General features: G+C 35.0%; 1 pseudogene; it reads left to right on the top strand.

Moving 5' to 3' along the window:
• The first annotated feature begins 7846 nt into the window (after positions 1–7846).
• LOC138317088 (uncharacterized) lies at positions 7847–12285 on the top strand (annotated as a pseudogene).
• Positions 12286–13847: the final 1562 nt, after the last annotated feature.

Here is a 13847-nt window from a genome sequence, read left to right as displayed (position 1 = left end):
TACCTAGCTATATTGTATCTGTCTGATTTGTATATCATCGCATACCATGCCATGACATATATCTAATGTTACCGTTTATCCATTCTCATCAATTTAAGCTAGCTCTATGGGTGGATTATCATGTCAGCTTTTTCCATATTTACATATCAATGGTGAATTATGCATTTGTTATTGTAAATATATGCACTCAAGTTTATATCAGCTCTGCTTAATTTATTTGTGATACTTTAATTAATCTTAGTGCTGGGGTGCTCGTTAAATAATTATCTAATGATAACTGAAAGTACTGATACACTTATTTCGCCTTATCAAGATATATCAAGTAGCTAAATATAGGCTATACATGTTCATGGCACTTGGATCGAGGACTGCCCATGTATATGTGTACATTCAAATAAAAATTTTACTGAGCCAAATTTATCGGAATTTTATTACTATATATGATAACATACTATATATCGGTTTATTGTTTACCCAATTATCATTGGGGCAAGCTTCAACACCTATATGGATTTGGACATTATATATGGCTTTGACTATATGTACTGTGTTAAGGTACTAATTATATATACTGGCCTCCCTGCTACAGCTTTGAAATTTACAGAATTGGCAGCTGTGGTATCGAAATCTGTCCTTACAGCTTGACAGGCTAAAGTGCAAGACCTTCCGACTGACAACCTTTGATGTGCCAAATCAGACCTCTGCAGTCCCTTCAACAACAGCAATTCCTGTTACAACAGCAACACAGGCCTGTCATGATCAACAGACCACTATATATCCTTCTGCAGCATTAGGTGCTGCCAATGAGGTTCAGGCACAGGCAATCGGTGGGTGTCCCTAAATGTTCGACATCGCGGCACCAGTCTCACTGGCATGTCAGTCATTATATCGCTGCGTGACAAACGAAATGCTGGAAAAAATATATCGGGTAGATTTCTTTTGTGTAATTGTTATTGCTTTGATTTTCTTACATGTTATAGATTTCCTTGTGTGTTATAAGGGGTTTGTTATGCTATGGCAATGCAATGTGTATGTTGAAATTTATAGATTAAAATGTCACCATATATTTCAATATGGTGGCCATGTTCATTCATATCCTTCTTACAGTTTTTTTGTAACATGACTAAAGATGCATAAAGTTATTTATATCAACTATTTTTTCATCATTTTATTTCTCCGGTTCTTTAGTATAAAATGATTTTCTGTATCTGGGATTTATCTCCCTTACTAAGCATTGTAGTGAAATTGCCCAGGGATGTCAAGCGTCCTGGAGACCCCTGGCCGAACACCCACCGGAAACGACGTCGGGGCTCCTGCTAGAGCCCCAGTTCCAGAGCTAGACCCCGACCTGAGAGGACGTGTAATACGAAACACCCTACAAGCCGGGATTTGGAACCCTTTCCTACGACTACGTTAGCCGTACTACAACAACACCAACTGGCCCACAACCCTGCAACGCGGACTAGGTAAGTTGGCTGCTGTCGTTAGCGTATATAGGAGTTTTTACAATATTGGCGACGAGGAAATCTGGTCCGGGGAAAATCACGTGCGGACACGTGTTTTTTTATTTTCAATGGAAAAGAGATCTTTTGGAGTTAATATTTTTGTATTGTAAACTTATTACATAGTTGTTGCAACCACTTTTTTATACTTTTTTATACTAAATACACGGTTTCCTGTTTTTGACCATTTGGAAAAAAATTGTGCAGCAGGAAATTTGGTGGAAATCCATTGCGACGTCGCTTTGCGCACTTCCGCCCGCTGTTCCTGTTTCCGGTTTCATTAAATTAATTTTTCTATGTAAACATAACTCGGTGTGCTTGCTTTAATATTACGAAGTCGTAATATTATTGAGCTTGTGTACTTATATTTTACTGGTTGGTTTACAAATTAAGTAATTTAAGCATATTATTATACAACCGGTGTCATGTGGGATTTGTATCCCCCATAGGATATGTACCCGGATACAAATCCTATGCATAGGATATGTATCCGGGTACTAAAACAGGCCATACGATAAGTATCCGGATATAAAATGTGGTCATAGGATATGTATCCCCCCAGAAAAAATCCTCAAAATTCGCATACTAGTAAAATTCAAAAGGAAAAAGTTTGAAAAGAAATGTATTTGCAAAATACATATTTAAAACTGCTGGATTTATCAATGCTTGTTTGTTTCTTATATTTTTTTTATTTTCCAGTAAAACTGAATAATGTATATTTTAAAACAGCATGCAGACTCATAAAATTGTTGAAATAAACAATAATTATTGGAATTGATTGAAAAGTATATAAATTAAAAGAAAACAATACCCTGGTATCACCTGAGTGCACTGTTGGCATGGGGCTATGTTTAGATGGGGAATCTGTCTTGGGTGGCAGAATGTTGTTTTAAGCATTATCACCTGGAAATGACCTGTTCACACAGGTAGGTATTAGGATCAGGTAAAACAATACAATTACAACTAAAAGTCATTGCTGAGAAGAACCTGAAGCTGGCAACATGGAGATAGAAGTGATTAATCAATACATCGGGTTTCTTCAAAGTCCAACAGATAAGAGAAAATGGCCACAGCATGTACTTGTAAGTATTTTTTATTATATCATAGATTTAACATGCATAAATAAATAAGCAGATCAAAGTCCATATGAGTCAATATAAAAAATTGTCACTTTTTGATAGAGAAAAAACTTCATTTTTTTCGGCGCGAACATACCATACAAGTATTAATAGCTATATACAGTATGTTTACAATTGTATTGCTGAGCGAGAAATAATTAATTGTGAAAAAAAAATAATAGCTCGTATATACTTAATTTTTTTCTGTCCTAGTAGTTTTTACAATTTAAAAAATAAGTAGATAAAAAAGATGTCATGATCAAGGTCATTTTTTGGAATAAGATATATTATGAATAATTCTTATTAACTTTAGAAATGATTCTTCTAAAAACACCACTATAAACATTTTTTATTTTATGATTTGGATAGCAAGTTAAATATTTTCCATAGAAATCTCCTGAGAAACTTTGAAAGTTAGTGAAAGAAGATGTACATTTCATTTCAATATTTCATTATCTGAAAATTTTCTTAAGTTTAAATCATTGACAAAAATATATTGATTTTTTATTATTTAGGAACAGGATATAAAAAAGTAACAGCGTCAGTACATATCCTATGGCTATAGATACTTACTGATCTGACATATTGCATCTTTTACCAAATATTTTACCAATAACTTATCTTGTTTCTATTTTCTTCTTTAATAATGGTTGATATGAATAAATTAATGAAAATATCAAAAAAAAAAAGAACTCTTAATGAAAATAAGACAATTTATGTTAAAGACCCATTTAGACAGCCGCAAAGACATGATTTTTTTCAGTAAAATTACCAGGTACGAGATTAATGAGAATTAATAAATCAAGAATAATGATTTAATAATTATCATTACAAGTCATTTATACGAATTATTCTCGTCATGAATTTCATTGTATTGGATAAACTATAGTCAATATATATATAGTCATGTTTAAAGTATTTCACAAACCTATATTAGATAAGACAATTATCTATAGTCGTAGGACAAGTATCCCCCCTAATCTACGTCAGATAGGTCAGTATCTATAGCCGTAGGATATATGTATCCCCTAACCTATATCAGATAAGTCAATATCTATAGCCATAGGATATGTATCCCCCCTAACCTATATCAGATAAGTCAATATCTATAGCCATAGGATATGTATCCCCCCTAACCAGTATGTCAGATAAGTCAATATCTATAGCCATAGGATAAGTATCCCCCCATAATTTATGTCAGATAAGTCAATATCTATAGCCATAGGATATGTATCCCCCTAACCTATGTCAGATAAGTCAATATCTATAGCCATAGGATATGTATCCCCTAAACTATGTCAGATCAGTCAGTATCTATAGCCATAGGATATGTATCCCCCCTAACCTATATCAGATAAGTCAATATCTAAAGCCATAGGATATGTATCCCCCTAATTTATATCAGATAAGTCAATATCTATAGCCGTAGGATATGTATCACCCCTTATCTATGTCAGATAAGTCAATATCTATAGCCATAGGATATGTATCCCCCTATTCTATATCAGATAAGTCAATATCTATAGCTATAGGATATGTATCCCCCCTAATCTATATCAGATAAGCCAATATCTATAGCCATAGGATATGTATCCCCCCTAACCTATGTCAGATAAGTCAATATCTATAGCCATATGATATGTACTCCCCTAAAACTATGTCAGATCAGTCAGTATCTATAGCCATAGGATATGTATCCCCCTAACCTATATCAGATAAGTCAATATCTATAGCCATAGGATATGTATCCCCCTAATTTATATCAGATAAGTCAATATCTATAGCCGTAGGATATGTATCACCCCTTATCTATGTCAGATAAGTCAATATCTATAGCCAAAGGATATGTATCACCCCTATTCTATATCACATAAGTCAATATCTATAGCCATAGGATATGTATCCCCCCTAATCTATATCAGATAAGCCAATATCTATAGCCATAGGATATGTATCACCCCTATTCTATATCAGAAAAGTCAATATCTATAGCCATAGGATATGTATCCCCCTTAACCTATGTCAGATCAGTAAGTATCTATAGCCATAGGATATGTATCCCCCTAACCAGTATGTCAGATAAGTCAATATCTATAGCCATAGGATAAGTATCCCCCCCTAATTTATATCAGATTAGTCAATATCTATAGCCATAGGATATGTATCCCACCTAACCTATGTCAGATCAGTAAGTATCTATAGCCATAGGATATGTATCCCACCTAACCTATGTCAGATCAGTAAGTATCTATAGCCATAGGATATGTCAGATAAGTCAATATCTATAGCCATAGGATAAGTATCCCCCCTAATTTATATCAGATTAGTCAATATATATAGCCATAGGATATGTATCCCACCTAACCTATGTCAGATCAGTAAGTATCTATAGCCATAGGATATGTATCCCCCCCTAACCAGTATGTCAGATAAGTCAATATCTATAGCCAAAGGATAGGTATCCACCCTAATTTATATCAGATACGTCAATATCTATAGCCATATGATATGTATCCCCCCTAACCTATATCAGATAAGTCAATATATATAGCCATAGGATATGTATCCCCCCTAACCTATATCAGAAAAGCCAATATCAATAGCCGTAGGATAAGTATCCCCACTAACCTTCGTCAGATAAGTCAATATCTATAGCCATAGGATATGTATCCCCCCTATTCTGTATCACATAAGTCAATATCTATAGCCATAGGATATGTATCACCCCTATTTTATATCAGAAAAGTCAATATCTATAGCCATAGGATTTGTATCCCCCTTAACCTATGTCAGATCAGTCCGTATATATATCCATAGGATATGTATCCCCCCTAACCAGTATGTCAGATAAGTCAATATCTATAGCCATAGGATAAGTATCCCCCTTATTTATATCAGATAAGTCAATATCTATAGCCGTAGGATATGTATCCCCCCTAACCTATATCAGAAAAGTCAATATCAATAGCCGTAGGATAAGTATCCCCCCTAACCTATGTCAGATAAGTCAATATCTATAGCCGTAGGATAAGTATCCCCCTATTCTATATCAGATAAGTCAATACCTGTAGCCATATGATATGTATCCCCCTAACCTATATCAGATAAGTCAATATATATAGCCAAAGGATATGTATCCCCCCCTAACCTATATCAGATAAGTCAATATCTATAGCCATAGGATAAGTATCCCCCCTCATTTATATCAGATAAGTCAATATCTATAGCCGTAGGATATGTATCCCCCTTATCTACGTCAGATAAGTCAATATCTATAGCCATAGGATACGTATCCCCCCTATTCTATATCAGATAAGTCAACATATATAGCCATAGGATATGTATCCCCCCTATTCTATATCAGATAAGTCAATATATATAGCCATATGATATGTATCACCCCTATTCTATATCAGAAAAGTCAATATCTATAGCCATAGGATTTGTATCCCCCTTAACCTATGTCAGATCAGTCCGTATATATAGCCATAGGATATGTATCCCCCCTAACCAGTATGTCAGATAAGCCAATATCTATAGCCATAGGATATGTATCCCCCTATTCTATATCAGAAAAGTCGATATCAATAGCCGTAGGATAAGTATCCCCCCTAACCTATGTCAGATAAGTCAATATCTATAGCCGTAGGATAAGTATCCCCCCTAACCCATATCAGATAAGTCAATATCTATAGCCATAGGATAATTATCCCCCCTAATCTATATCAGATAAGTCAATATCTATAGCCATATGATAAGTATCCCCCCTAACCTATGTCAGATAAGTCAATATCTATAGCAATATGATAAGTATCCCCCTAACCTATGTCAGATAAGTCAATATCTATAGACGTAGGATAAGTATCCCCCCTCACCAATGTCAGATAAGTCAATATCTATAGCCGTAGAATAAGTATCCCCACTCCTAATCTATGTCAGATAAATCAATATCTATAGGCATTGGATATGAACCTCCTAATCTTTTTTTCAATTTATCTCACTTAATGATGATTATCACTATCCTATAAATTATTTTTTTTATCTTGTATTACATCACCAATTACTAATTCACCACTTCATTTCCATCATCACTCACCATCATAATTGTCATTGTCATAAACATTTATCACCATCTACGACTGCATCATCTACATCAGCATAACTACCATCATCATCAGGCTTAATCTCATCATCTTTATCATCATCATCAGATCATCATTATCATCTACATAATGTATATGCGGATAACTTTTTCTCTAGGAATATATTTCCAAATATACCTCTTAATTTATGTCTGCTTAATCATACTCATCATATCAACAACATTAACATCATCATCTTCATCATCATCATCATCCTTGTCATCATTGTTGTTTATAATCAGCTTCATCTTCAACAACATTAACATCTTTAACATCATCATCCAAAATGTCATCAAAAAATTGATCAACATCCATCATCATGATTATAAACAACATCATCATTATCATCAACAAAGTATTATACATCTTCATCATCATCATTGTCATCATTGTTGTTTATAATCAGCTTCATCTTCAACAACATTAACATCTTTAACATCATCATCAAAAATGTCATCAAAAAATTGATCAACATCCATCATCATGATTATAAACAACATCATCATTATCATCAACAAAGTTTGTACCTGCTGCCCCTATTGCATGATCGTAAAAGGCGACTAAATTTAGGATCTTATCTTTTCTCTTCTTCCTAACTGACTTTATCTTTCCTAATGCCTCCCTTGGCACCGCCTCACTTTTGGCCTCGAGTTGAGCGTTCGCCCCTGTGAGGAAGGCTCTGGGTTCTGTCCCCTGGCCGAGACACACCAAAGTCTATAAAAGTGGTAGTTTCTGCTTCTGCTTAGCGTTCAGCATACAGGGAGTGGGACGACTGGTTCGCCCGTTGTCAGTATAATGTGACCGGGTGGGGTGTGTTTGGTTGGTGTCTTCGGAGGCATGCTTCAGTGATATAGCACTATAAAAAGGGCAACAGTTCCACTATACAAGAAGACACAACACGAACATACCGCAGTCTCCCAGTACACTCACCTCGCACAACATACACGCAACACACCGCATGCATGGGAGGCGCATGCATGGGAGGCCGTCCTTACATGACCATAGCTGTTAATAGGACGTTAATAAATCAAACAAACAAACAAACAAAAGTATTATACATCATCAATATCATCATCGTCGTTAATCATCATCTTCATCTTCAACAACATTAACATCTTTAACATCATCTTCATCATCAAGAATGTCATCAAAAAACTTGATCAACATCGATCATCATCATTACGAACAACATCATCATTATCTTCATCATCTATATCAACTTGCCAATATCTAGATCTTTATTACCAATCTCATCAGCAGCACTATTCTACTAATTTCACACTTTATATATTACATCATGGCTTGATTAAAATTGAATTTTTTTAATTAGGAGCTAATTGACTTTCTTTTTTCCTTTTTTAGGAATCCAACACTAAGGGCAATTTCAGAAAAAGGGTGAGGCCTTTTTCTATACTGGATGGAACTCTTTTTTTACAACCATAAGAAGCATGGACCATTGAGAGTGGTAAAACCAGAGGAAGTGACCCATATCCTGAGAGCTTGCCACGAGGATCCATTAAGTGGGCATCAAGGTGTAAATAGGACTTCAGAAAAAGTAAAAACACGGTACTATTGGCCAACTCTTGGGAAGGATGTCCAGAATCATATCAGACAGTGTGATAAATGTCAGCGTCAGAACCAGTTAGGGAAGGCATCGTCAACCCTCAATCCAATACCCGTGAATAACAAGGCATTTAGAATGTGGGGAATGGACTTGGTTGGACCCCTGAAAGAAACTTCAAGAGGAAACAAATACATAATCGTCATGACTGACTACCTAACAAAATGGCCAGAAGTGAAGGCGATACCCTCTAAGGATGCCAGCGAGATTTCGTCCTTTGTTATAGACACAATATGCAGACATGGAACCCCCGAGGTGATCCTCACAGACAATGGTCGCGAGTTCTGTAACCTTGTGAATGACGACCTTTGCAAGCGCCTGCAGTTCGACCATAGTCACCACACCATACCACCCTCAGACAAATGGATTGACTGAACGCAATAATCAAACTTTATGCAGTGCCCTCACAAAGTACGTCAACGAGTACCAAAATGACTGGGACCTCTTTCTACAGCAAGTTGCCTTTGCAATGAGGACATCTCGCCAGGCATCCACTAAACAGACACCGTTCTATTTGACATATGGAAGAGAGGCAACTCTACCTATCCACTTGATATTCTATCAACGAGTTCCTCGATGTCCCCCATATCTGAAGAGGAGTTAGAGGAAGTTGTAAGCCTTCGCATTTCCTCGTTTGTAGAACTAGTAAAGACCAAGCAGCAGGCAACGCAGGAAATCGCAAATTCACAAAAGAAACAGAAGATGTATTATGACCAGAAAAACGAAGGAACCATTTTCAAGCCTGGGGAATTAGTGCTATTGAAGAACAAGAGGAGAGTGAACAGGAAAGGTGACAAAATCCAAAGTAGGTGGACAGGTTCTTTCACAATACAGGAAGATGTTGGCAAAGGTGTCTACAGAGTGGAGGAAAGAAAGAAGAAGGTAAACATCAAAGATATGAAAAGGTACAGGACACCAAAAGATGGCAACACAAGTCAGAATCCCCCATCTACACCATCAATAGTGAAAACAACCCCCCCCATCTACATCACCATCAGTGAAAACAGAGGATGCTGTACCACATGCCACAAAAGAAAATCAACAAATCCAGAAACCACGATTGAACAGGAATATAAAACCTAGAGATCAAGTCCATATCTTGCCTTCAAGGAGGAAATTAAAGAAAGCTTCACATCCAGAACCTATAAGAGCCACTGATGTATTCAAGAAGAAAAATGCAGAAGACAAGATAAAGGGTCCATTACCAAAGAGCATTACAGAGTATGTCCATACACTTGACAGCAGTACTAAGGAAGAAATTTTCACCAGATGCGCACAGTACCAAGTGAGACAACCAAAAGATCTTCAGTCTGCATTGGATTCACCGACCTTCTCTCTTGTTAAGGACGCTGATGAGCGATTTGAGGATGACATGTTGGATTGCGAGTCAGCATTGCTTTCCTGGTATATAACATCTCCTGCCAAGACTGTAGACCTGATAACCGAGTTGGACCCATTTGTACTCTCGTCTGCCATTCTTACTATAGCATACCATGATCACCTTAGCCCTAAGGACTTACTTCCAACATTGGATGAAGTGCCTCTGTCAACATTTGTATCTAGAAACTAACCAAGTAAGATGACTAAAACCTCCCTTCAAATGCGTGTGGGCGATGTTACGCATAGACAAGACCTCACCACCCTGTATCAGAAACACTGGCTTAATGACCAAGTGAGTAATCATTCCTCATGAAACTTTGAATGTCCTTTCCATAAGAAAATTCGTTTCGACATATACAACAGAAATTTAAAAAGGACATCCTCCATGATAACTTTAAGCTCTTGTAATTGTTATTTTTTTTTAATTTCTTTAAAGGTGCATTGTGGTTTTGATATTACAATAGGTCATGGAAAAGATATAAGACAAGAGTTGTTTGATATTTTGAATCAATAAGATCAATATTTGGTACAAAAAACAATATTGCAAAAAAATGTATTTATATTCTTATTTAAATCAGAAAAGATGATAGCGATAGAGAACATGATATATTAGAAGCTTGTAGTGATTACTTATTGCATATTGCCAAAATAGTGACCACTCAATAACATTGAAGATAAAACATATTTTCATTGCAGTAATACGTTACCATAACTTTTATTTTATATCTTTTTAGGTGATTCATGCTTACCTTAGTCTACTTAGATCAGAGTACAACACATGACCTAGGATGCTACATACTGCCTTGCTTTCTTGCAAACAAGTGGGAAGATGGTCAATATGATGCATGGCTCTATCCCCAGGTAATTACAATGAATGAGTTATAGATTTGATGACAACTGATGTATAATATATATAAGTATAATTGCTATAACTATATGAATAAACATATGAATTATTCTATTGGCAATTTTCATATTGCAAATCCGAATTTCATGCAAATTTGAATTCTTTTTAAATATGATGAATATACATACATTGTAAAAGTGGATATTTGCTTTATTTTGCAATTTGCAATGTTATTTTTTGTGAAATATACCTTCAGATTTTAAGCTACATATAGTGTTATACATTTACAAATATATTTTGCACGGTGGAAATTTTTGTGATCAAGTAGGCCTTCACATAATTAACAGAAATTACACATCACATAAATTTCAACAAAGGTATACATGTATTGTAATGCACAGTTTATTACAACATTTTAAATTGTTTTTAAGAAATAGCATTTTTTATCAAAATATCACTCTAAAATTACTGTACTTTGCTCCTTTTAGATTCCTCTTGAGGAATTCCAACATGTACTACTGCCGGTTTGTCATAAGCAGCATTGGTTTCAGCATCCATGACCACCTGCACTGTCGAGTTACTTGATTCCTTACCATGCAAGGAAAGAACAGACAGATTCTGTAGACATTGGATGTAAGTTGTTGTATACATTGTAGCTTAATTTAGCTATGTATATCATAACATTGATACCGAAGTGATGAGAAATATATTATTTCTTGTGCCTTGTTCAAATTCAATATCATAGAGCTGTATCATTTAACAGTACTGAAAACTCCGACCTTTTTATCTGTGACATATGAATAACAAACTGCATTAGTCCTTCAGACTTCAGGAAAAAATATATTTTTTGCCACTACAGTGAAATATGAAAATTAATGGGCACAGTTTAGGTTAAAGAGGGCACAGTTTTGGTTAAGGAATAAGTATTTAATGAATGCTATTTTTTTAGGAACTTCATGGCAGCCAGAAAGAATGAACAAACATTGGACTGTTGGCAGTAGCACATCCAATCAACAATCAGATGGTCACTCCTGTGGCGTGTTTGTTCTGATGGTAAGCATACTGTATATTATATTAAAATTCTAAGAAACCAATTTCAGTTATACCTTATAGCAGGATTGTCAAAGTGTCTTAGATTTTTTTTATTGATTCAGAAAATCCAACGTCTACTTGATAAACAAATATCTGAATGAAAGTCGATACATATGTTTAGCAATGTCAATATTTACCCAATCCGCATGCTACAAGTATTACACATTTATGTACAAAGCATAAACAAGCATTTTTTAGTTATCTATTCAGTCATTCTTTTATATATATGTATATATTTTTTTTGCATTTCATGCAAATAACTTTGTATTTTCCATCAAAATGAAACATAACAGCATTTTTTTTTAAATCTTATTAGAATGCTGAAGCAATTTTGAAAGATTGCTCCGCCCTGCTGTGATGCTACAGTGCCATACCCGTAACTACAGGAAACACATCATGAAACGCATTACAGCAGAGTCCATGGAAGTCAGCAAAACAACATGTGACTTGCCTTTTTGTTCTGCAACGTCATCCAAATTGCTAAGGAGACATCAATGTCAAATATGCAGCAAATGGGTGCATAAAAAGTGTGTTGGGTCTAGCAAGTGATCAGAACATGAAGAGCTGTGTTTTCTGCCAATAATGAAATGATGTGACTTTTTGTGATACACTGTACATAATGTTGCCCATTTTACTTTTCTTTCCTTAAAACAGTGACATTTTCCAGACTTGTGTGAAGTTTTTGTCTGACGAGATATATGTACGAGAAACTGAAATTATGTTCTATAGACAACAGTTCAGTAATGCCACTACTTAAAAATATACTTCTTCAATTTTTGAAAATAAATGTACATCACATCTATATAATATATCATTTGGTGAACTTCTGTATTTTGAAAATTCTATCAAAAGAAATAAAAGATGTAATTTTGAAATTTTTGCATAACTGTTTCTCAGATTTATGAGTACCATATATTTGTTTGTTTGGATTTATTAACGTCCTATTAACAGGCTATGGTCATATAAGGACGGCCTCCCATGTATGCGGTGTGTTGCGTGTATGTTGTGCGAGGTGAGTGTACTGGGAGACCGTGCGGTATGTTCGTTTTGTGTCTTCTTGTATAGTGGAATACTGTTGCCCTTTTTATAGTGCTATATCACTGAAGCATGCCGCCGAAGACACCAAGCAACACATCCCCACCCGGTACCATATAATAGTGTTTTGGTAAAACAAAGAAACTGCTGATATCACTTATTTTTCACCACATTGTTGATTGTATTGTTATTTATTTGCCATAATTTATTACAAATATTAACTCGATTTTTTTTGTTTTTATTGTCATACCATTAAGCATATCTTCACGTGATTTTTTATCATTGATTGTTAATTAACATTGAAATATGTTTATTTAAAAAGGCGGAAAGAGTTCAATTGGAATTTCTGTTACATGATCTAGATACTTTACTAACCAAAGTTTGTGTGTATGACTGCCTCAAAAAACAATTGAAAAAATCATGTGAAGTTTTACTTTGAAAAACAAGTATTTCCTCAATCATATCTCAAAACTCTCAACAAAAACATCAGGTTTTGATAAAAATCATTCAAATATATGATGCACATAGAGGATTTTACATCAATTAAACACGGTAGATTTACATTGTAAACTGTGCATATTGACTTACCAAACATGAAGGTTACCATGGTCACCCATGGTCAGTAAGGTTTTTTTGGTTTTTACAATTGTTAGAATGGTTTCTGCTTATTTTTAAAATGGTAGATATTGACTCATCTGATATAGGTGAGGGGTTATACTTATCCTACGGCTATAGATATTGACTTATCTGACATAGGTTAAGGGGATACATATCCTATGGCTATAGATACTGACTGATCTGACATAGGTAAGGGGGGATACATATCCTATGGCTATAGATATTGACTTATCTGACATAGATAAGGGGGGATACTTATCCTACCGCTATAGATATTGACTTATCTGACATAGGTTAGGGGGGGATACATATCCTATGACTATAGATATTGACTTATCTTACAGATGTTCGGGTGGATACATATCCAATGGAATATATAGCCTCTTTATTCAAAAAGAAAAAAATTTTTAATTGAAAAAATGTTTACAGATATAATTTTTTAAAGATAAGGTTTATTTTATAAATTAAGCCATTGTTTGGATAGAGCAATGC

This window comes from Argopecten irradians, chromosome 2, assembly GCF_041381155.1.
Source record: "Argopecten irradians isolate NY chromosome 2, Ai_NY, whole genome shotgun sequence".
Taxonomy (NCBI): Eukaryota; Metazoa; Mollusca; class Bivalvia; order Pectinida; family Pectinidae; genus Argopecten; species Argopecten irradians.
This window is presented reverse-complemented; position numbering and strand designations above follow the sequence as displayed.